The following is a 25,443-nucleotide window of genomic DNA, read 5'->3' as shown; positions in this document are numbered from 1 at the left end:
ATCTTAAGAGTGTCTTTTTCTCTTCCTTGACTATAAAAAGAGCCTTAGCATGGCTAGTTCTGATGCAGACATCTACACCGTGGGTATTTTAATCCAGATGTAATCAATTTTCTCACGTATCACTATCTGTAGCTGGACTATAAGTATTGCTATTGGACTATCTCACTAGCACCAACAGGAGCTAACTTGGAGCCCCACTATACTAAGCACTCTACAAAGAAACAGTAGAAGAAGCTCCTTGATCCAGAGAATAGATGAAGAAAAACAGAAGTAATATTTTCATTCTACCAGTAGGTGACTGAGACGCAGGGTAACCAAACTCCTCTCAATTTCCTTTATGTAGCTGCATAGTATTTAGTGCAGTGTGGCCCTTTGAATGTGGTCTTTAGGTGTTAGTGCAATACTAAATAAATAAATGATATTTAGCAAAGGCCCAGAGGGGATCTACAAAAGACCCACTGACTTAACCCTTCTTTCCGAAGCCTTCATCCAGTGCTTAGTCACAAATCTATTATTCCTGTTTTATTTTTCCAAGGTATTTTTATGACTACAACCAATGCATTTCTAAGTGCCTGACCGATTCCTACAGTAAATCATGCATTCATTTTGCAAATAAAACCTCAGCAAATGTGAATGAAAGCCAATGTGTTAAAGTGTAGCCTGGGAAAGAGAAATTGGTTCAGATATTTTTCATATCGGAAAATGATTTTGTTAGCCCACTTTTCAGTTCACCGATCTTACCAAGACTTATAGATTCTTTACTTGGCATCTGATATAAATTGAAATTAATTCCATTTTCGAAAAAAAACATTCTCTCTGCATTCAAAAGCAAGAACGGTTATTTGAAAATATAAAGAGTATTTGTAAATAATTCGACATGTTGATATTTGATATTAACTGAATAACAGAAAAGGAGTAGTTTCAGCTTTGCAATTACATTCTGCAATTATATCGTAAATGATCTTTAATTGTTCTCTCTAAAATCTATTTCATTTTCTCATGATTGCATCATCCCATTTATAAACCATATCCACCCACTAGCAATATTGTCTTTCTTTGAAAACAGACTAATTTTACAGACCACACCATTCCCTGATGTAATATATTAATAACTTTCTTAAAGTTTTCTTAAAGTGTGCATAATCCTTTTTAAAGTCTCACATGTAACTAATTAATTATTTTGAAATTAATTCTATATGTAGCAGGTACAAAACATTGGCAGTTTGCTCTATAAAAGGAATACTTTTAGTTCTCTTATTAGCATCTCAAAAACAAGTGGATCTTTGATATCATCTCCCCTCTCCTTCCTCTTTCCCCAGTTATTTGTTGGTATGGCATGCTTACTAAAAAGGAAGTAGAGTATTTGATTAAGAGAGACTTTTTCAGAGTATGATTGTTTCTCCTGAATGTTGTTGCCTCTCACTTCTGAAAGGCTGACCCTAAATTAATGGGGAATGAAGGAGATCCAAAACTCCACAATGTGTGGAGCTTTTTCCCATGGTTGATTTTGATGCAGTTCAGCTGATGGTGAGAAAGAGCCTGGGATGGAGAAAGGCAGAGAAGGAAGGACAGGAACAGTTTTCACAAGATCAAGACAATGTGTCCAGTTATAAAACACTGTGTCGCAAGAAAAATCCTTGTCTTTTTGAAGAAGTAAATAATATAGCTGGAGGTGAAAATTTGCCATTATTTCTTTTTAAATAATACATCAGGTTTCTTTGCCATACTCACATTAAGTTCCCATTGTAGTATTTGGCATAAAACCAGTAGTGTCATAGCAGCTTCTTCTCAGGAGCATAAATAGCAAAAGTCACCTTGTGTGGGTGAACGGAAGCACATGACAACAAAACGCTATGTGGTATTTTCTGAAAAAATACTGCAAATATTGCCATTTAAAAACAGGCAAATCCTTACAAGTCTTTACATTCAAAGCCAGTTACAGGGAACATGCATTGTTATTTTAGTATGCAGCTGTTTTCAGTTTTAATCAGATTTTGATGATTTGATGCAATCTCTTTAGTGACAGTCTGGAGATTTAAAATCTGAAACTGAGCTGCTTAAAACGTCAGTCCAGTTACTTGCCAGGAAAGTGGCTGGAGATTTATGTTTTTAGCGTTTGCTTTTGTTTGTTGCGTGTCAGAAAATGAATTTTGTAGTTTCATGTCTTATATATTTGGGGTTTGTAGAAATTCCAAGATCTCTATTTTACAGAGTATTGCTCCACTGAAAAGATGTTGCAATGAATTTTGACAGTAAAATGTTTTAAAGTATTTTTAAATACCTTTGTTCATTATGTATATTCTTGAGCTTCATAAAAGAACTCAGTGTTCTTTGCTTTACCTGATCTTGAGGACAGGAATGAAAGACAACCTCTGAAATAGAACAAAAATTACCATGAAAAATTATAAATAAAAATATTTCTCCCTGTTCCTTACTCTGCATATCCCATATGCTTGTATTAAAATATAGGCCTTGTGGTACACCTTGAAGCTAACAGTGAAACAAAAAGAACAATGAATTTGAAGTTGAATCTTCCTCAAGGACATTTCCACTTGTTTGATAACAAGACAGGTCTGTTTTTAAATTCAGTGGGGATTACATCATTGTTTGCAACTGGTTTAGGATTCTGCTTTATAAAAGGTACTACCCACAAGTTTGACGAAGTACAGACTTGCAAATGATACAAATAAATGTTTGAAAATTGTAGATATTAAAAAATTCTGCTATTTGGCTTATGAGGAAGTATCTGATTAGTGAATGAGAGAGGAAATACCTTTGAAAATCATGTTGTAGATTGAGAAGAGGCAGGAAACAAATTATTATTTATGGTAATTTTAAATCTGTATGGTTTTATGATGATTCTTTGTTCTATTTCTGAGTTTTCATAATTTCAGAAATAATGTGTGCAGCAGCATAGGATCTTCCATCCAAAAATCTTAAATAGTCTACAGATTAATTAATGTCACATCTTAATAGCACCAAAACTGAATTTCCGAACAGGAAAAGAGAAATCTAGTAAGTTGGAAACACATAATTTCATTCAACTTGGGAACAGAACTTAGAATCCTGTATCTGAACTTCGTTTTGAACAGCCTTATAGAGAAAAGCATTTTCATTATCATCCTGCTTTCTTTATAGAGTTCTGGAAGTTGGCTATTTTAAAATCTTTCCAGTGATAATAACTTCTGAACAGACAGTTTTGCTGTTTCTTTTTATGGTTTGCTTAATTCATCAGCATGAAAATTAACCAAAAAGAAAATTGAGTTTTGTTTAGGGGGTTGGACTTTGTTTAGCAAAATATGGATTTGTACAGCATCTCTTTTTTCCATACTCTGTGTAACAGTGCATTTCCAAAGGGGTTTGTATGCTGTATGTAGTTCCATACTTCAGAAAACAGGCACATAAACAATAGATAATTGTTTTCCTAATAATTACGATAGGTATGGAAATGCTTCTCACTTTTGCTATTTATGTGTCATTAGGATGGCTAGAAAGACTATTGCAGCATTGCTCAGTCCCTATTTCAATGGCAGAATTATTTTTCTAGCACTTTTGTAGCATTGAAGCATATAAGAAATGCTAACTGCACTTTTACTGTATGATCACAAAGAACTTGTCGTGTAGCCATGGATGTGGTGGCTAGTACAAAACTTTATAATTTGCAGTAATCAATTTATGATTTAAATTCAGGGAAATTAAATCTGTGACACATTACGGTACATCACGGCTGCTATTGCTGTTACCTTCTGTTGCTTCCTTTTTCACATTTATTACAATGATATCCAGGGATCCTTCTGCAGACTTCTGATTTGGGCCCTTTTGGATAAAGACAATTTAACATGCTGCTCAACATGATGTAAGAACTCTTTCTCCAGTATTTCAACTCCAAAGAAAATATCTGTATATGAAACAAATGTCTTGTCTACATTAACTCTTAAAAAAACAAACAAACAAAAACAAACAAAACCCCAAAACAAACACATTAAATAAAATATTACAGTATACGTTTAAGACTTTTCTTCCAGCAAAGCATAACAAAACCCAAGCTGCAAGCTATAATTATGTTTTTGAAGGACAGTTCTTGTCCTGTCCTTGCTCAAATAACAGCCTTTCATGGCAGCAAAACCACAGCAGCCAGCCTGTAAGAAAAAGCTTAATAACATGTATTGTGCTGTGATTTCTAACAGGCCATGGTGCAGATTAGTTTTAAGAACATATCAAAGTAAATTACAATAGCAGTCCTGGGAATGTTTTTGTATTTGTTTATATGCTGCTAAAATGTTTTAATTGGTTTCAGAAATCTGTTGACATAAAATAATTTAATTCATTTTGCTGCCTCTAACAATAAACTCTCAATTACCTTGTACCTTCTCTATAGTTAAGCACAGTATGTTATATAATTAATATCTGGAATACTTATTTTACAGCTTACTAGGCAAAAGCTTTGTATTACAGACACACACACATTGTGCACCTTAAGGACTTGCATGCTTTATGAATGGTTCAAGAACAGTAAATATATATTTTGTATTGAAATACTGAGCAATTTGTGGCAAACTGCAAAATATAAACTAAAACCTATAATGAAAGCTCCAGTCTAACTTGCACTTTCTGCACCAGTGGAATTGTAGCATAATTTAAACTGAAAACTGGTGCAGTGCATTCAGTTGAATTTCCATTAGATCTCTCTACTGTCACTGGAAGTTTTATCTGGTAGGTAACTTCCCAGACAGTGCCTGCTGTAGTGTTGCAAGTTAACAGCTTTGAAGAGAAGCCCAGATACAAAAGATCTTCACTTGTACCAGACGTATGTGGTAAAAGTAGCATTGGGACTTCCCAAGGCTATAAATATAACTGGAAGATGGCTAGGGATGGCAGAGCGCCAGTAAATTTTACCTCCCCAATCTCAGAGTGCTGGGATGTGTTGTGACATTAATTGAACTAGTACAAAAAGGGAAAATTCAGATTTTCAGTATACCTAAATAAAACTCATTCACTTTAAAATTAATAGTGCCAGACAAAATATTGGTAAGAAAAGGGAAGTCCAATTAAGATCTAAAGTTATTTTTGCATTTTTTAAGGTTGGATATTTCTCTTCTAGCAGAATCTGTTGCTAGGATCTGTTAATTTTTAAAGCAAAGATGGGAAAGCATTTGAAAAAATGAAAACATAATTCTTTTAATACATGCTTGTTTTATCCAGCAAATAAGAAAACACGAGCTGCTCTCTCTTTCCACCAGCCAAAAGCCTGCTGCCCTTTTAACATAGTGCTGCACACATTGCTGCTTTTTGGGTCTGGATGAGGGGTGGGCAGGTCTGACATCACCCTCCAAGTAACAGAGAAAAGTGGAAAAGTTGTTCTAAATAAAGTTGCACATCAGCTGAGCTAAGACCCTAGACTTCAGGAATGGAGGAGGAATCCCAGTGAGCTCTGCAGTCATCTGTTTCAGGACCATCTATTTCTGGAAGGCTGGTTCCAAGGGTGAATTGAGTGGGGACAGCTAACAGCACTACAAAACAGGCCGTCCCAGATCCATCCTCCCAGGAATAGATGCAGCTGAAGAGAAGACTGCCAGGCTCAGAGCTCACCTGCTCCAGGCTGTGACAGGCTGTGACATCCATGCCAAGATTTGTGGCTGATTGCGGGGGACACAGCACTCTGGATCTTGTGGAGTCACTCACTGAGCTCACGAGTTTAATGTACAGTGTATATGTAGCTGGCAAATTACTTTTAAAGGAAGCTATGGGGATCAGTGGTGCAAAATAGGTAGAGAAGTCTCCTGCATTGAGGGATGAGATATGAGGAAGACACCCTGTGAGAATGAGCACCGTTAGCAGAGTAAGCCCCTGTAATTTTCCACCCTAAATTGAACACGGGATCTTTTTTAATAGCTTGAGCATGTGAAGTCTGAGGGATGAGTGCAGAGAGGTTGGTGTGTCACCTGAAGACAGATAATATGCTCTGCAGGTCCTCATGAAGGCTGAAGGTTACATGAGACAATTTTTGGCAGTTCAGGATCTTCAGATTCCTTTTACAGTCATTAAAATATTCTGAAGTACGCTGTATTTAGAGGAACGGAAGCTGTTTCAAAGGGACTAATTATCGTATATGCTGTTTTCCCTGAAGCCTGTTTCAGTTCATGATGCTCTTTGGGGATCAGGAGAACCTACATGTGAGGATTAAATATAATTGCAGCCATGTTGTTTAGGTTCATCTTTGGGGAGTGGGTGGAAATGCTTCAGGAAGGCAGGTGTATTGTCTTGGGACCAAACAAAGCATTTTAAGGGGAATAAGTACTGCTGCTGTCCTCTAAGTTTATCACAATCCTCTTCCTTCTGTTTTTAGGCTTTTTCAGACAGTAGAACTGATAAGGAAAAAGTACTTAATCATAACAAAACTTGTAGAAAGGCTTTATAGGAGGAGTATTCTTTGTCAGATTCTATTTTGATAACAAAAGCTGTGTATTTCAGGAAAATTAGAAGATTTTTGACATTTGTCCACACCACCTGATTGAAAGCTCAGTGAGTTTAGGCAACTTTGGAATCGGGGTTGCGTAGATGCAAGTCCAGCAGTGACCCCAGTACATATTTTCACCAACCATGATGAAATTTGAAGAGATGGGGAAAGAAGAAAGCATAATGCTGATCAACCCAACTACTTCACAATTATTCTAGGTAGTTCATGAATTATCAGTTTGCAGACTAAAGCAGAATTTTTCTATCTTAATGGGGGAAGCAGAAGTATCATTTCTAACCCTTTGAGGAAGGCAAAGAAGAAATGTGATAACTCCGTTGCTTTCAGCACTATTCTAATCCATCTCTTTGCTGTGCCTCAAAATCTCTAACTATCATGTTCAAGATTATACAAGCCAATTAAAAAAATATTGTCAAAAAGAACCATGTGCTGAAGCCTTGTTATTTGCATATTGAGAACATAGCCTTATAATTAAATGCTGCATGCATGTTATCTATGCAGTGTCCATCCTGCTAAGGCTAACATCTCAGAACAGATTCTATCAAAAAGTTTAAATGAATTCTGAAAAGTCAAAATAAATTCTTCTTTAATTTTTTTACCTTTTTTTTTTTTTACTCTAATGTTGAAGGCAGACATTTTATTTTGTGATTTTAAGTTTTAAAGGGAAAAAAAATGAAATGCAAAATGCATTTCGAACTACAAAGTAATTTGTTTTTAATATTAACAATGTAAACAAATGAAATGGTTCTTTTGAATACAGGGTGACAAGTTTAGATCATAAGAACTTTATGGTGAAACTTTAATGTAAAAAGACTTCTCATTGTGAGTGTATGAAGTGATTTATTCTTGTTTTGAAGGCCTTGAAATGAATTGTACTTTGGACTTTTTACTCTTCCTGACTGTTTTATATGCTGGCAGGACACTGCACTCATTTCAACTGGAATATTTCATACTGATTGTTCAGTTCAAAAGAAGAAAAGTTCTTCCCAAATATTTAATTTTAAGGAATAATGCCAGTAAAAATGAAAAGAGCCACTGACAGCTACTAGGAAACTGTTCAAATAGAAGGTGAATTTTGCTACGTTTAGGATATGCAATGCAATCCTGGTCTTCCTGTGGTGCATGTAAATTAGAAGTTTCACTGTAAGTGAAGCTACACAAGTTATGACTTGTTTCAAGATTAGACTTATTATGATGAACAGTAACACATTAAAGTTAATGATGACATTTCATTTGACATTTGGTGGTTTATAGTTTCTCACTCAGGCTTTTCCAGGTAGACTGTAACAATGGATGTGCTAAGGGGTAAAGAAGACTCTAGAAGTAGTGATACTTGAAAAGGTCATCATAATTTCTTTATGTACTGAAGAACATTTGTTTAAATGAAATGTACCTGTTATAAAATTTCTTTTGTATATTGGCACATACATAATTTCTGATATACTGTTTAGGTTATCCTTTTCAGCAGGGTGAACATTTGAGCAAAAGTGTTTTCCTCTCTAGACTGTGAAATACTAGCTGTATTTCTGCTTGCATATTTCTATCTTCACATAGTCAATCACTTTCAACACTAAGTCTCATTTAGTTCACCCTAAAACTTAAAAAAACCCAATATTTCTTTCTTTTTTTAAAGCTGCTTTCTAAGGCATGAAACAAGGGAATTCTTGCTTGAACAACCATATAAATAATGTTTAAATCTTAGTGTAGTGAACCTGAACAAGATTTTATGTTTTGAGTACATGTAAACTAGTCTGGATACAAGTCAATAGTCCATATCCTCTTTCTTGTTATGTATCCAGAGATGTGACTGGCATGTGACAATAATGCAGGCATTCCTGCTACATGCTAGGAGCTCTTCGGGATATAGACAGCCTAAGGTTACATAATTAAATTTCTCTTTGCATGGTTTTTGTGTGGTGGGAGGGAACAAACAAACAAACAAACAAAAAGCCCAACAAACAACAACAAAAAAGCAAAAACAAAACAAAACAAAAAAAATAAACAAGACCAAAATAAAACTGTAGAAAACAACTCATTCAGTTCAAGCATGATGAAGGATATTCCTTAACTAGTTTAGAAAGTGCCCAGATAAATTATTCTCAAGGGATAGATGTAGCCTGCAGGACACAGGATGGGGAAACCTGAATTAATGTACAATGTTATCGCTGAAGTAATTTCCACATGACATCTACTGGTACTTCTGAGGGATAAATATGTGTCTCCTCTTCAAAGAAGCACACCCTGCGGCCAGTAAAGCAACCATCGCAACTAGGAAAAGCAGCAAGTTTCTGACTATATTCACATGAACTCAATTCATATTTCCAAATGAGTGTCTCTTATTAAGCGGTAAGTATACATACTCAGTCATAGGATGTGACATTGTCCTCTTCCAAGTGAAAATCAGGCTATCATTTCCCTGACCACATTTTCTGTAAAATTGCATTTCTTAGGTTTCTTAGTTTTTAAGCTCTCCTGTTGATCTCTTAATTCTTTCTGCAAAAGATGCTGATCAGAATTCAGTGATTAGTTAGCAGACTTTAGCATATAACTTTCTGTTGCCTTCTGTCTGTAAAAGTAAAGTGTGAAATTCTTTGTCATTAATTAGACCAGCAGTAGGAAAGTTCTTAATCTGTTTAAGGAGAACAAATAACACCATAGCTTTTCTGTTTATGAAAATGACTTATTTAAAGCAGAAAGGTTTAACTGGGAAGGGTTACGTTTATAGTCTTATTTTGAAGTTGCAGGACCTTGTAAGAAACAAGCAATTGCACTGACTGAAATGATGAAACAATTCTTCTGAAGTGAAATATAAACACTATCAGTGGCTGCTGAGTAGCAGGAGCAAAAAGTTTTGTTCTTTGCTCTGAAAATACTAGAAATTGGTTTCCTTAGCTTTTTTAAGATTAAATGTTCCACTGAGCATTACTTTCTGTTGAAGAAAAAAGCACGACTTCATGAGTTTGATCATCCTGCAGATGGGACATTCCAGGAATTGTTAATATTGGTGTACAAACATGATAGTAGTTTCACTCCTCTTCTCGATTGCTACAGCTTTTTTTCTCTCAGTATGTAAGCAAGTGTAGTGAGGATTTATTTTCCCTTTCTTCTAGTCCTCCCACCAGAAGATAATTGCATGCCACAGAGACTGCACAAGGCATTTTGGCTTCCCTTGTTATTTTGTTTTCACTTGTTCTGATAATTCCTCAGGGTGTGTGGATGGAGGCATGAGGGACCTTTCCTTTAGGATGTGTCACTGGAAAGAAAAGAACATTACAGTAGTAGATGACCTTGTAAACTTCTCAGTCTTTAATGTCAGACTGAGTTAATTATTGGACACTCATCTCTTCAGCTGTTTATCTACAGTATCTTTTTTGTTTTGCCTACATTTAGATAGATCATGTTGCTTATCACATGGCACTCCAGACTGTGACAAGCAAGTGATTCTGTAGCTTAAAAATGCTGTTGCCTATAATTCCAATCTGTGTTTTGACACAAATTCCCAGATGAATAGCCATCTTCCAGCTTTCTTTTGAAATGTCAGCTTTAAGATTTCAATTTTGTTTGCTTCTTGTATACTTCTATTTGGTAGCTTACTAGCATTTCACTAGGTAGAAATTTTATTATTCTCCACAGGTGTTTTCCTTTCTGTTTATTTAGGAATTTTAGTCTAGGCAGGACCAAAAAAAAATAGTTTTGTATTACTTAAGTGACCTTAAAGTATTAGTTGTGATCTTTTTTTAAAATTGTCAATGCCATTCTTTTGTACTACATTATGCTTTGTGTACTGTTATACCTCTGAGACCATAATATTCTTTCCTTAAAATTCTTAATGTTCATTCTCCTGGTTATCTCAGCGGAGAGAGAAGCAACTACCAAACTTTTAGATATTTATTCTATAGGTCTGTTTAGATGGATGCTAAAACAGCACAGGCGCAGGATAAGAATCCAAGTATATTGCTTGTAGATGAGGGTGTACAGACAACTGTGGAAAATGAAGTTCATTAATAGTTTGCATGGATATCAGAACTAAGGTGTACCAGGATTAAACAAAGGTGCTGATATAGTCTATGCTTTCATAATATTTATTCACTGGGAATTTGATTGCTGATACCTATTTTTGGAAGAATCATAATATGAAAATGATTTTCTGCCACTATCAATAAAACCTGTATTTTGAGCAAGAACCCTAGGCAAGAATCATTGGAACTGTATTTTTATGGGAAAAATTGGAGCACTCTGTAGTAGTCTTGATATTAAATCCCCAGACTCCACTTTTGATTTAAACTCATTGTAAAAAGTAAGTGCAACTGAAACAATTGTCAAATTAACACCTAAAAAAATCTGTATTTTATTGCAAGTTCCTTACATACATGCAAAGATACCCCACTGATAAAAAGAGAATGCTATTTGGGAGGCAAAAGCAAGCCACTAGTCCAGCTTAAAAGAAGTCTGTCACAAAACAATTGCATCTTGATGTTCTTTCTAGCAAAATTAACACACTTGAAAACTGTAAATTGTCCATACATGAGATGACTGCTTCACTCCATGCAATTATGTAACTCCCTTATAGGGTTTGAAACAGTGATTTCATCTAGTAATAGATTAGATTGCATACAACCAACCAAGAACTGTGAGGCAAAATTTACTTGTAGTTTTGTAGCCTGATTCCAAGAATTGAGACGCCAGGCAGGTATATGCATTGGGTGGCTGTCAACATAGGCAAGAACAGCTTCCAATAAGGAAAAAAAGGACTTGATGCCTGTGACTTTGTAGTTATTTCACTTTGAGGCCTTTAAGGCAGAAATAAGTTGTGAAAAAAAACATGTAAGTTATCTCTTCTTTCAGAATTGTCCTTTTGAAATTAGTCCCAGAAACAAAATAATCAACAAGTACTTTTATATTTAGGAAATACTCCTTTTTTGACAGTTTACTTTAAATATCAGTGCTCTGGTTTGTTTGGTTTTTTTTGTTCCTACTTTGCTAAGACAATATGCTTCTTTATTCCTCTTTGGTGACTGAAACATTTATGGAGATTTATGGGACAGCTACTGCCCCAAGCTGACAAATTTACTGTCCAGCTCAGGAGGATACACACACATTATTTACAACCCAAGTTTATGGGTTCATTGCTTACAAGACATTCCACAAGGCATCCTAAGAAGAATAAATACCATTTTAACATATGCACAGATAACCACTAGTTATTGGTCACATTTTAAACATGATAGCCTGTGGCGTTCATTTTCAGTCTTTTCCATGGATGAGATACCGTGTAAGCGCACAGACATATCACTGTCCTATAGATATGGATAATAAACAAGTGCCACTGGATTACTTTATATTCAGCAGTCCCTGTTTGGGGTTTAATTCAGTTTTCCTTATAGTATTCCTTTAAAAATCTAGGGTGGACTTTCAACAAAATCCTTAGGAGACAAAATTGGTTTTTAGCCTTATGAGATTCATTCAGGTTAAGAACAATTCAAGAAAACACAGCATGGGCATAAAATGTTTAAAACACAAATTTCCCTAAATGTCCTAAAGAACTAGCACAAATGCAAAGTAGAGATCTTTCTGTTTCTGATCAGGACAGTCTGCAGTTTAAAACCTTTTGGAATTCAAAAAGCTAGATTTCCTGTGCCTTAGGTGATGATGTCATACATGTTCCTGTAAATATGGTAGCAGCCTCACCTCAAACAACTGCCCACAGCACATTTTCCTGTGATAACTGATGCACTTGGCAGCATCCAGGTGGTGCCATTGAGAGAGGGTCAAGGTACATGAAAAAATGCTTGCCACTCCTTCACTAAGTAGTAATGAAGCAGGCATGTCCCACACACAGCCAGGATCTCCAGGGCTACCTGATCTGGTGCTGCTTTACCTGCATCTCCTCACCAGCGGTGCAGCACTGGGGCAGGAGTGCAAGTGTGTGAGCAAGGGTTGCTGCGGGAGAGAGAGGGAGATTTGGCAGGAGAACAGAGCTTTTTAGAAAGCAGTACTTATTTGTGTGAGGATGGTGAAAGGAGATCTATGGACACCAAAAGGTGGTACTCTACTACAGGTTTGTGACAGAAGAAGAAAATGTGGTTCCTAAAGGGAAGAACCAGGAGGAAAAAAAAAAAAAAAAGAAAGGAAACACATAGCTACCCTTGAATTCTTTGAACTTTTCCAGATCCCTCCCAACCCTTGATTTCTTCCAGCCATATGCAGTTGTTCTTTCTGTCCCCTACCTGATTCATACATCCTCAATGTCTTCAATACCCCTTCAGTACCTGTATATAAGCCCTCTTCCCCGCCATCCAGGCCACTCACACCCTTTCCCACTGTTGGAAAACCATTCCAACACCTCCAGATCACCCCTAACATCTCCCCTCCTCCGCCCCTTGTTCAGGTAGCTGACAGCCACCCTTGAGAAGCTGTCCAAATCTGCCCAGAAGGATAAGGACACCTGCTCTTTTGGATAGCAACAATTAGTTTTGCTTGCGTTTGTGTGCAACATTGAGCTCCCCCAGCTCTCCCATATGTCCCAGTTAACCACCTTGTTTTGTCTCCTCTGAGGGGAGGGCTGCCCCATGAGGACTCCCCCTGCACAGCTGCCCACTGGCAGCCCTTGAGCCCACAGCACCTGCCCAGCATCACGGAGGTGCAACAGCCCAAATAACTTCCTGCAGCCACATGCTGAAGCAGGACAGAGAAATTGCTTGTCAGGCAGCATCTGGCCATGTATGTGTTCATTGTTGAACAAATAGCAATTACATAGCAATTGTTCACTGTTAGGTTGTAAAAGACAAAATCACACAAAATACTGTCAGGATATTTTATTTTTTGCCTTTTAAACATAGTTTGTTTAGTCATCAGGGACATTTTACAATGACTACATATTTGTGCTCCTCTCCTCTTTGACCTGCTCTTTGACTCTCTGGTAAAAGGTGAGATTTTTTTTTCTGATTGATGGTATGCATAATGAGAGTTTTAAAGCATATTTAGAAATGTCTTTGTAAAACTTAGGCATATTCCCATTTAGCTCTGAGCCTGAAGCAATAATAGGAGTCTCTGTTAAATTTTGATATTTCTGTATTTGCATTCAGATTAAATTTTCAATGCTTTGTATACTGTGTAAGTAATAGAAAATCAGTCCTCTTCAGAAAATAGGACCTTCAGTTGGTAAATGGGGAGCAAGCAGATAAAGCTTAGGAGTCAAACCAGCACTTCTGTCTGGGGAAACAGTACCTGAGATTTGAGAAGGACCACAAGTTACCTCATTCAGGGTTGTCTTTTACTGCCGTTGTGACAAGCTGCCCAATTATGATCACCAAGTGAAACCCCTCTCTGTTTACACAGGCTGGATGGAGGCTTTAGTTCACCAGATGAATCCTCCCCAAGACTGTTCACTGTGAATGAACTTGGTCGAAGTCAGGGGTCCTCTTTGACAAGAGTGCTCATACCTCACCCCACTAAAGCATAAGTAAGCTCTCTCTGGCAGCTACAAGGCCTCTACCAATGACCCCATGAGGGCACTGGAGTCCACCATGGTGCGGAACACAAGACCTGGCAACAGGCAGACTTTCTCTCCATAGAGGTGGGATGCACTCTGCTGCGAGAAGGAAACAGTGATTAGGCAGAGAAGGGAGAAGGGAGTAGGAACCGCAAAAGAACACAAGCAAGAGTGAGGAAGTCTCATGGAGAGATGCAGCTGTTCAGGGTGGATGTAGAAGTGAAGGAGCAGAGGCAGAGAAAGAGGTCAGCAGTAAGAAGGGAAGAGAAGCAGAAAGTCTGCAGGAAGAGACAGAGGCACAGCAAAGTGAAAAGTTAGAGGAGTGAATGTAATTTAGTGAGTACTAAAGGTTGGAAAGAGGGGGTAAAAAGTATTCCTCCACAGTAAACTCCTCCATCCGACCAGTAGCACACCTTGCACTCCTGCGGTGTTTTCCTCTCTTATTTTCTCCCAGAGCACCACGTATTCCAGCCCTCCATCCCTCAGGCAGGCAGGGAGCATCAACATGGATCTCTTTTTCCCTCCTGGTTCAATATCTGAATGGATTCATACTGCTGTTCAATGCAAATGTTATAAGTGAGTGCTATTTTCCACTCCTTATTCAGGGGATTTCTCCTAGTTTGCACTCCTGCTGTGGTTTTCACTTAGCACTTTTTGCTGGTGTAATCCTCCTGCCTTAAATGGCTTTCCTGCAAGATCACACTGCTCCCAGAACCGTTACAAAACATTATAAATCACATACCATAAAAAGTTTTCATTGTACTACATCTTCTCAAGTTCACAAGATTGAGATTGTTTTCAATGTTTTAGAGAAACCATGTGCCATCTGTGGCAAGGGTGACAGACTGCTTTGTCTGAACCTGCTTCCCTCTTATTTTTTCTCATTTTTATGCTACACTTCCCCAATGTTCCATATACTGGAAAAACAATCACAATACAAAATAAAATACTTGGAAGGTAGGAAATGCAAAGATTAACTTTACCGTGGCAATTTCAATCTCTCCCCTTTTGCCCAGTGCACATTTGTGAAGTTTATTGAAAATCTTTGCTAATGCGAAGATTAACATTAGGTTGCTTAGTGAGTCTCCAAGCCCTCTAATTGTGAATGAATAGCTAAACTTAATCCTCTGAAAACCAAGTAGTACAAAAGTCAACACCCATGTCTTGAATCTGTAACATTGGATCTTTACACAATGCCTGATGTGTATTCAAGCCTTTACCTTCATTGATGCTCAAGTCCTCAGACTGCAGGGTAAGTCTAGTACTTCACTAACATAGATTTGGCTTTAGATCAAATATAACACACAAAGCTATCTACAGTTTGCCTGTAGTTAAACCTACCCAAGCAAAGCAAATCACAGAATCACAGAATGGTTGGGGTTGGAAGGGACCTCTGGAGATCATCTAGTCCAACCCCCTACTAAAGCAGGTGGCACAGGAAGGCGTCCAGGCAGGTTTTGAATGTCTCCAGAGAAGCAGACTCCACAACCTCTTTGTGCAGCCTGTTCCAGTGCTCTGTCACTTTCAAAGTAAAGAAGTTTCCTTTCAAACACCCTCAGGAAAATATTACATCTTCTTTACTCTTGCCCCGGTAATTTTTCCAAAGAAATAGTAGAAAGAAGGTGAAGGACATCACTGCTGAATATGACACACGCATCTTGATGCTTTCTGTAGCCAGGAGAGATCATATCTGCTTGTTTCAGAACCAAACATAAAATAAATAACAAATGTCAATCAACACCAAAACTGCTTATTTTAGTGCTACTTGGCAAGCATTTAGCAGAAAGTAAAGCTTGAGCCTAGCTGTAAGTAGGATTGAAACTCCTATACAAAAAGCAAAGAATGCAAAACACAAATATTTTAACATGAAAGTAGCATTGCTGGAACACTATAAAATTAACATCGTAGTATTCAGTCTTGAAAAAAATGAATGTTTTAGCCTGACCATATGCTGTCAATTCCTTTTTTCTGTTTAGAGGTTGAGTTGAGGCAGACATAGAGCACAACTGTGAGCTGTTGACACCTGTGCACGCTTGTGGCTTTGCACAGGTTTGGCAGACTCACTGTGTTCTGAGTTTATCATTTCCCGCAGACTCAACAGACTTTAGGGGTTATCAGTCCTTGGGAAACTTCCCCACACTGCCTTCTCAGTGTGCATTTTTCTATCCAGACATATAGATACTTGCAGTACACATTCACCCTCTCCCCTCTCCACCTCTAACCCCCTCCCCAAAAAATGTCATTTCTGATGTAAAATTGCAACAGAAACTTTTCATGTTTTAAAGACTCTTTCTTTTTCTCTCAGATACATACACAGATATATGTGTGTATATATATGTGTATATGAATGTATACAAACACAGAAAGAGAATAACAGCGTGTGGGGGCAGTGTGTTTATAGTACAAGATCTGTTATTTAAGTTTGAATACATATTTAACAGTGGATAAAATATTTTGTATGGCTTTTAAAGTACCTGGTTTAGTATTCTATCCACTCCTCAGCCTCACACCAATGAACTGAATAATCAACAAGAGATTAAATTAAAATCCAAACAGTATCTCCTACATGTGCCGAAGGAACTCAAAGCCTCGTTCTGCAAGATGTGGATGTGCCCTGTGTATGAACTCGACACATTTGAAGCCTATTGATTTTTTTCCCATGATGAGCTCTATCCAACTCCTACTAATGTCAGTGGGCACCTTTTCACTGACTTCAGTAGGATTTTGGAGCAGATTTTTAATCTTTTCAATTTTAGTGTGAATTTGCAGAAATCATGAACTGTAAACCTTTATGTTTGACCAGCTCTTTGATATGAAGCGTTTTGTACCCATGGAGTTAATTTATTATTTGCAGAATGACTTAAATTCAGTGCTACAATAAATGTTATTTTCTGATACATAAACGCAGTTTGACGGCTCAGCGGTACAAAATGTATTCAGCAAAGTGCAAATTTAGTCTAGGCTTTGCAATAAAGTGTTTTCTGGAAAAAAAAAAAGCGATTTCTTAACAAGGAAAATAAACTTTTGAAAAAAAGACATGTATTTATTAATTACAAGTCCATTTAGAGATCTGGAAACAATTTAAGATTTTTAGGCTTTTCATTAAAAAAAAAAAAAAAAGGTTGTTGTGCTAACTCAGTTTTAATACTGTGGAAACACTGAACACATATATCCATTTATATCTGTCCACATCTATTTAGTGAAAGCTTTAATATTTTTTGTAAGGGAAAAATATTTAGGATATAGAGAATCTGAAAAAAAAAAAAAAAAGTCTTAATGAAAAATATCAAGAGATGGATTTAATCACCTGTTCAGTTATATGCAAGACTCCAATCCTCTCTCCAATCACTGACATGCAGGGCAATAAAAGTTAAACAATTACATTTTAATGATTTATTCTCAAGTTCATATTCAGAGCTTCAGCCATGTGGCTGCCATTAATGTTAATGGGGGTTACACAGCTAAAGCCAATTTAATCAAGTTAAGAACATATTCCAGAGTTAAAAAACTGTCATATGACGGAACATGCATTTTTGTATTAATAATGAGATTATGGGTTTCAGTAGAAATTCACTATGTCCTAAAAAGAAAATGCAGGAAGCATACACAACAGATGCTGTGAAGATTGTTATTACAAGGAATGCATTTCCACCACTAACAGCACCTTCTTTCCATCTCATCTGCAAAAATGCACTTGATGGGAAACAGGCCTCTGAAGCTGATGAGTCAGGCAAAGCTTAACACAAATAAGTTTTCTGAATCTGATGTGTCCAAGAAATGGACAAACTCTTCCACCTCTTTGAGGTAGGGAGAGAAATAGTAATTCTTGCAACAGAAACAGTTTAATCTTTCGGGATTTGTTTTGTTTTGATTTGATTTTTTTTTGCTGTACAAGAGCATCTTGCTGGGGATGCCTAATATGCAGAAAGAGTTGAATCATCTTTGGGAAGCAGTATAAGATCTTGTCTCCTTCTTCCTTCTTGAGATGCCTCAGGTTGAAGGAAGACCAGGTTTCCATTACAAACCAAGAGCTCAATGTGAAACTAGACTGCAGCAGCTGCAACTGAAAGGGAACTGGCCTAGACGAGGCAGGTCCGGATGCATTGAAAGGAATGGCTGGGTGCTGCCAAGATCCCCAGCTGATCTTCCTCAGCACCTTCTCAGACCTGGAGGGGACAGAACTAATGGATACGAGACATGATATTGGAAGGACTCCTTGTTGGTTTCCTGCCCAAATGCTGCTTCTCCTTTTCCCCCTCCCCAGAGATTAAACAGGGACAGAAAGAGGAGCAGGGGGAAAGTGTAGCTGAAATCCCTGGCTGTGAAGAAATGAGACATTCTCTTTTTGGGGACTTTCAGAGAGCAGACATAGGGTCTGGTTGACCAGCCACTGTTCCCAGCCATAAGACTGTCTGTGGTTGCTACGAAGTTCATCTCACGCAAAGATGGGCTCTTCTGTAGGGTTGGGTGCTGGAGGGATCGGCCTTTATGTCTGTACCATTGGGAGTTGGCTGCAGACTTGGGAGTTAGCTTCAGCCTGGCTTTCCATCCTGCCAGCAACTGGCCTGCTTCTCTAAAGTATGACTGTGGACTTCATGTGTCATTGTATGTGGAGAATGTGCAAAGATTCTAGATTCAAGAAAAATCCATGGATTTGGTAGAGTGATTCCAAGCTTTATAGTCCTTAAAGGTTTCCCTTCACACAGTGATTAATCCTCCTTTGGGAAAAACACCAGAGAGGGCCTGTGATACAGATATCTGAGATTCCACATGCCAGTTCATATGATGGAAAGATGCATCTTGTGTAGTATAATATCCATATGATTAACAGGTTTGCAAACAGCCTTGAAATAAGAACAGTGCCATGTGTACTGAGTTCCATGACAGGACTCAGGGGACATGCCCTCCAGTGGCTTTTTGGATGTGGCGCAGTGTAACACAGCTACTCTGGAGTCAGGATTGCAGAACAAAGAGATGTGGCACTGCTCAGCAAATGGATATGGGAAAATGGGAAACAGATCCCAAAAGTAGGAGTTGATTCAGGTGCTGTGAGGCTTGGCAGGCCTGTAATGGCCAACAGCAATGATAAAATGGTAAAATGAGTGAATGCAGCATAAAAATGTGGGAAGAGGGGGAAGTGGCCAGCACAAAGTAGCTGTGTGTGAAAGCAGTCCCCCGCTTGCGAAAAAAAGATAGCATTGACATTGGGATTGCTGAAATTTTTCTGTTGGAGTGGGGAATGTTTGTTTAAATTCAGAGTGCTTTTCACGCAAGCAGAGCTTCAAATATGACGGAGCTCCGGTCGTTGCTAGGCTTCAGTGATGAGAACAGTTCTGAATTGCTATGGCACGAAGGATGTATCCAAAGTAAACCATCTTCTTATTTTATCTTTATTTGAACAGTGAGATATGTGAAAATGTGAATAACCACTGAAAGCCTGGAGATTATGAAAGAATAGTGTTAAAAGCTAGGGAGAAAAAGACCAGAGGCAGAGCTGGAACCTTTTCTGCAGAGTACAGATTCCCCTGAGAGCCTATAGCAGAGAGTTTGCCAGGGAACCTATCTGGTCTGCATGAAATGATGAAGTCAGGCAAAGGGTGAAGTGGCCAGAAGTTTTGATATAAACAGGAAAGTTGGTAATTTCTTGTTGTAAAACTGCATATTCGATATCAGATTCACTGAAGGAAGGAATGATTCGTGAGTATGATGCTGAACTGTCTCCAGTCTGGGAATCCAGCAGCAGTGATGAAGACAGCCAGTTCCCAGTGGAGGTTCAGATGACTGCTAAATAAGGATCCTCACAATCTAGAAAAGAAATAGGTGGTGTCTTTTCTTAAGGCCAATGAGAAAGAGGATTAGAATTCCCAGAATCTTCTAGAATGAAGAAAGAAAGTGTACCTCTTCGCAATCAATATCTTGCATAGAAACATGAGATGAATTCCTAGATATGGTGCTAGTTCTGTGGGGTGCAGGGAGGGACAGGCAGAGAAGTGGAAAACATGTGGCTGTTCATCACTCAGAAAAGACCAGCTGGCAGCACAGAAAGAGAATGGTTGGCATGTCTCCCTCAGGTGGTAGAGCTGGCACCACAGAAGTTATTGATAGAGCTGTTGCAAACTACTTAACCTACTTTGAGGGAAAGATGGTACAAAAATATGGTCTTATTTTTCCCTGCATTACATTTTGGAACCAAGTTAGGTTTGCAGAAAGTACTTCCCATCAAAGAGGAAAAAAATAGTAGCTGAACCATTATTAGAGGAAGGTTTAGGGCTTACTTAGAGCTTATAAGAAAAAGTGCATTGTGCCTATATTAGGTGAAATGGAAATGTTTGTAGTGCTATTCTGGCAGAACGCCAGGCAGGGACTATGTATATCAGTCCTGGATGCTTCTGGATTGATTTTAGGTTCCAGCTTACAGTAGCACCCTCCAAATATGTCTGTGTATGGATGCAGTTTCTAAAATGTTAAAGCTGTAAACTCTAAAATATCCCAAAGGAAGGAACATAAGATGCATTATAACATGTTTTTGAGCCAATAATCTAACTAATCCAATTTAATCAACCCAATAATCTAAGTGCAACAATAAACTATTAACACTGTAGTGCCAGTACTGCTTTTATTTAAAGAAAAAGGAAAATGGAATGTAACATTCCATTAACATATCTTGGATATAATAAACTATGAAATCAACTTAAAGATGAGTGAATTGTCTTGTAAAGTCAGCAGGAGCTTCTTATAGCATCAATCGTCCTTTAATTCATAAATCCCTTTACTACATCCTACAGCTGGTTGAAAGTATTCACATGAATTTTAAGTAATACTAAGCATTAAGCTTCTAGGTTCACTGTAGAAGATTATAGATTATAGACTATAGAAGATTAAATGGCAAGCTCATTTGATAGCTCTAATCTTAAAAAAAAAAAAAAGGCTTGACAGCTTTTCTAAACTAATAAAAAAATGCAGACAGGGTGACAGAACATCCCTGAGTGTTTTTCTTTGTTTCCTTATTTTCTCACCACCACCACCCAAAAGTCATACAGCTATTTTTTTCCACAAGTTATATCCAGCTTTGTAATTGAGCCCTCTTTATATATAACAGTAATAAACGGTTGCAACTTCAAACACTGAAAAATGGTTGACTGTACTTGAAACATTAACCTGGTGACAGTTGCTGAACAAGGACTCATCATCAACTGTCTCCTTAGAAATATATAAATATATATTTATATATACATATTTATATATTTATATATATATATTTATAGATATATATTTATATATAAATATATATTTCTATTTATAAATATATATTTATATATAAACCAGCCTCCCAACAGATCTGGAAAGTTGAGTAGTCTTCCCGCTCACCTGCTCCAGCCCACAGCTCAAAGTCATATGCCAGGTGACCTATCCACAAGTTCCCCACAAGCCGAGGACCACAAATCTGGCTGTGATTGCCCCAGAAGGGCTTGTCAGCAGCCAGCCAGGCAGGTTATTCCACTGCTGGGGCTCTGTTGCCTTTTTAGAAAACACTGCCAAGTTTAGGTCTGTGTGGTAGTTAATGTGGTTATCCATAACTACAGATTTTAGGTCTTGCCATTATATCTGTAACACTGCCACAAACGTCTTTTGTTGTTGCATGAAAGTAATTTGCAGTGCAGAATTTCCACAGGTTGTGCAGGTAGATAATAAGTATAAGAAATAGGAAGGCACTGAGTGGAGTAGTCCCCATCTCAGTATGGAGAAAGGCAAATGTGCAGATATGTTCATTTTTTTTAATTGTTGAGAAGTAAATCTTCATAAGCATAGCTTGTGTCTTAGGATATAATCACTCATTCTCCTCTCCCTGTTTTAATGTCAGCATAAAGAAAATTGTGCAATAACACAGCAGGTGTTAAGCATAAGATTCTGCACTAGAAAAACCTTTGGCTTGTAACTAAATTAAGAGGAAATTGATGGAAAAGGTCTAACTGCTCTCCTGAATATCCAGATCTGAATGACGATAAAGACTACTAGTTCTTTCCTCCCTTTTAGTTTAGGTAAATGAGTGGCTGGGATCTGACCCAAATACTCTATTTCATTTCTGGAGACAACTTGGAACATGTCTGGTTATGAGCAGATGCCAAAACACCCTAACCGAGACATTCATTTTTAATGCTCAATTTCTTCTCTGTTGAGTAATTTGGTTTAGATAATACAGAGATCAGTAATTATTAGACCTCAGTAAGGAGCTCTCTGCTTTGAAATTCCCTTTGTGCACCTTATTGCATTTAGGCCAATACTGATCTTTATAAACCTGAAAGCTTGGCCTTTTGGATTGTTTTGTGGAATTCATGAACACCTCCAACTGTACTGATTTTCAGTTTACTGATATGAATAGGAGCCTTTTCTCTGAGTTAAGCCCTGCAAAATGTCTCAATCTGTCTGAGTTGCATCTAACCATCTCATATTTTCTGCATTTGTGCGATGGAGAAACAAGACTGATGCTGCCTGTTTATAGTACTCCGTTTTCCTTTGCTTTGTCTCAGATTGCCGCAGACACCATTCAAGGTCTGAGCATTTCTAAAACATATAAGGAACTATCCTATTTCCTTACTGATACCTACATTACTACAAAATGATCCAAATAAATGCATGTTTATTACTTATAATTGTATTGTGAAAAGATTCAAGTACATACAGATGTTTTTTTTTTAAGATATATTGTCTCAGAGTTCCTTTAAAAACCTACAGGCTCCATATTCTTGCATTTAGCTGTCATTGGATTTACTCCACTGCAATTTAATTTATGGGGGTTAGATACGTACTTGAACTTCAGGAATTCAAAAGTAATCTCTTATGTGTAACATATGTTTACCATTTTATGTGCTAACCTTTAATATACAGAATAGACATTGATTTGACTGCAAGATACGTTTTTATTACAAAAAATGCACTTTAGGAAAACAGCAAAATAGGAAAACAACCCAACATGAAGAATATGAGAATCCTGGTGATTGATTCCACCCTCCTGAACAGTGTAGCATGACTGTACACTGAATGTATTTCCTTCAGAGATCTTTGTTTGCATTTTGAGACTATATAGACACTTAGTTGGTGTTTGGGGCCAGCCCAGCTGCTCCAGAAGTCTGTAGACATGAGAGCACAGACAGCCTAGGGACTCCGGGGATTTTCCAAGTGGACTGCAGACTTTATTAGCTTTTAATTTCACACAGTCTCATAAATGTCCTTTCAAAGGAAATCAGCAGTCTGTGAAGGTAAATAGATTTTAAAAATAAGTAGGCAGGGTTATAGTTACGTAGCAAAACTGATTAATTAACAAGTGAGCACAGTTACCTTCCAAAACAACATTGGTCTGAAATTTCCACCTTTTATTCCATATTTTGTACTGTGACTTGAACTTCTGTTCTTTCTTTTTCTCAGGATCTTGTAGATGTCTGTTGAGTATCTAGTACATAGCATCTTGGTGTACTATTAAAACAAACATCTTGCTATTGCAAGCATTATTTTCTAGTCCTCTGTGTCGATGACATTATGACTTTTGTCCATGACAAAAATATCATAATGAGCCTTTATTATTATTTTTTTCTGTCTGGTTATTAAGTGCATTACCCTTCAGTTATCACTCACAGAACTGGGCAGGGAGTTGTGAAAATTTCTGAAAGGAATAGTGGAATCCCACTGTGAACCAGTCTCTATATTACAGAATGAAGGTCATGTACACAGTGTAGTGAAAAATTAGTGGAAGCAGAAAACTACTTGTTCTCCCCTCAGGACAGTGAGGCAGTGGTGCCTCAGTCAGTATTGCTTATCACTCAAGGCACAGAATGAGGAAAAAGTAAACAACATTGAATAGGCTGCAGAAAGAGTAAGCATATCAGAAACTATTTCATCTGCACTGTATTGAAGTGCTTAACAGAGCTCTACTCAGTCTTTCTGCTCAGAAAAGAAACCACTGCACAAAAAATAAGTCTGGAGACCCTAACTATTGTTTATTTTCTATTAGCAAGTAAAAATGAAGTCAGCAGGCCAAAACAATCAGCATTACAGATGAAAATAAAAGTACTGATGAATATCAGAGTTGTACTGATAGATATATATTTATGCATGTTTATTTATTTATTCAAAATTTATTCATACATGTGTATACACATGCATATGTATATATACTTGTAATTAGGAAGGGAACTGCTCCACCTCTGATAAATCTCATGTTCCTGGGGGAACATGCATTTTTTTAGCTGTATTCCAGCAGACTCAGAGGAGAATGGGCTGACTTCTGCAGGGATGGATATGAGGATTCTCAGAAGGCACACTTAGATATATGCAGAATAGTTCCCAGAGACAGGCAGATCTAACCAAGTGCTGCCTTTGACTCAACTGGTGTCATTGCAGCTGGCTGTGATAATCGTGGCTAAAACAGAGAGCTGTGAACCAAAGGCAATGCCCTTCAAGGTGACCCTTGAATATTCGTCCTCACCATGGGAGAATGAACAACAGGTGAGGATTTCACAAAACGACCTATGGATGGATCACTACCTTGTTGACATTCAACATGTTCTCTCAGGATTGCTTAAGTTTTTCCCTAATTTGAGTTTAAGAGAGAAAGTAGGAAGCAATCCTATATTAACTATACCAGAAAAGTAAGGGTATGTGAGTGAAAGAGATGTCTTTTACCCATGCATTTTCAGAATATCTTCTTCTGTACAGACGGGGATAAGCAAGTCTATGTGGCAGTTTGCAGACACATGTTGACACAGACTGATATGCAAAGAGGGATCTTGCTCAGCCACCAGAGCACTCCAGAAATGCTGATGGAGACCACAAGGCAATAACAACCAGGCATTGCTGTCTTAGGGGTTTCATTCTTCTATACCGGTTCTTTACTTATTTCTGATGTGATTTTATTGATTATGTTTAGGTCTGTGCCTAAAGTCAGTCAATGGCTCATTCTCATCCAAGTTTCTTTATGTCAGCCCACTATAATGTGATATTGTGCATGATGGCAATGGTACATGTTGATGAACAAGATGGTCAACAATGTTGCATCAAATTTATATAGCTATGGAAAACTCAGGCAGTAACCTGTCTGGTGTCTTTTTATAAGGCAATATAATTTTCTTTTTTGTAGATTTGGAAAAAGAAGCAGGGCTGATAAATAAACAGATGGAACAGAATATCAGAAATAGATGAGCAAAATCAGAAGCCAGTCAGAAACCTTAAAAAGAAGGAAACTAATTTTTCCAACAGCAGAAACTCTATAATCTTTCCAGACTTTATATAGATTCTTTATTTTTAACCTATGGAGAGCAGATGGAACAACAAAAAGAGAGTATCTATGACTAATCAAGTCTATGAAAATGACCAAAGCCACTAGAAATGGAAAAAACGTGGGTTTTCTAGTGTGTAGCTCTGCTATTTATACCCATTTCTGTACAGTACATTTTCTCATGACTTTAAAAAAATTCTATTTAGA

General features: G+C 37.5%; 1 protein-coding gene across 1 annotated transcript in view; it reads left to right on the top strand.

The window, feature by feature from the left end:
* Positions 1-25,443, top strand: part of KCND2 (potassium voltage-gated channel subfamily D member 2) — a 269,365-nt gene that overhangs the window by 157,178 nt on the left and 86,744 nt on the right. The window lies entirely within an intron of this gene.

This window comes from Streptopelia decaocto (assembly GCF_964273445.1).
Source record: "Streptopelia decaocto genome assembly, chromosome: 1".
NCBI classification, from domain to species: domain Eukaryota; kingdom Metazoa; phylum Chordata; class Aves; order Columbiformes; family Columbidae; genus Streptopelia; species Streptopelia decaocto.
The sequence above is the reverse complement of the archived record's forward strand: the minus strand, read 5'-3'. Positions and strand labels throughout refer to the sequence as shown.